We start from the raw sequence: 465 nt of genomic DNA on the forward strand, positions 1-465 counted from the left end.
GAACTCTTTTTTTTTTAAATATATTTTATTGATTTTTTACAGAGAGGAAAGGAGAGAGATAGAGAGTTAGAAACATCGATGAGAGAGAAACATCGATCAGCTGCCTCCTGCACACTCCCCACTGGGGATGTGCCCGCAACACAGGCGCATGTGCTTTTACCGGACTCGAACCTGGGACCCTTGAGACTGCAGGCCGACGCTCTATCCACTGAGCCAAACCGGCTAGGGCATTTCCAGAACAGAGGCCCTTCATGTCTCTGCATGCTTTTTCCCTCCTGGGTTGACTTTTCTCAGCTCCTAAGGCTCAGAGTTTTCCACGCTCGCTGCGCAGAGGGAAGAAGTGAGGATGGGAATACACACCGAGCCTGGGCAACGGCACAAATTTCCCCAGCGAAGACCTGGAAGCCTGCTCCGACTCAGGCTGAGCTCGAGCTGTGGGCGCTCGGGCACAGAAGGCCCTGTTCG

General features: G+C 52.9%; 1 pseudogene; it reads right to left on the reverse strand.

The window, feature by feature from the left end:
• The window catches only part of LOC107184895, a 28440-nt pseudogene that overhangs the window by 1645 nt on the left and 26330 nt on the right, over nucleotides 1-465 (reverse strand).

Source organism: Myotis davidii, unplaced genomic scaffold (assembly GCF_000327345.1).
Source record: "Myotis davidii unplaced genomic scaffold, ASM32734v1 scaffold8, whole genome shotgun sequence".
Classification (NCBI taxonomy): domain Eukaryota; kingdom Metazoa; phylum Chordata; class Mammalia; order Chiroptera; family Vespertilionidae; genus Myotis; species Myotis davidii.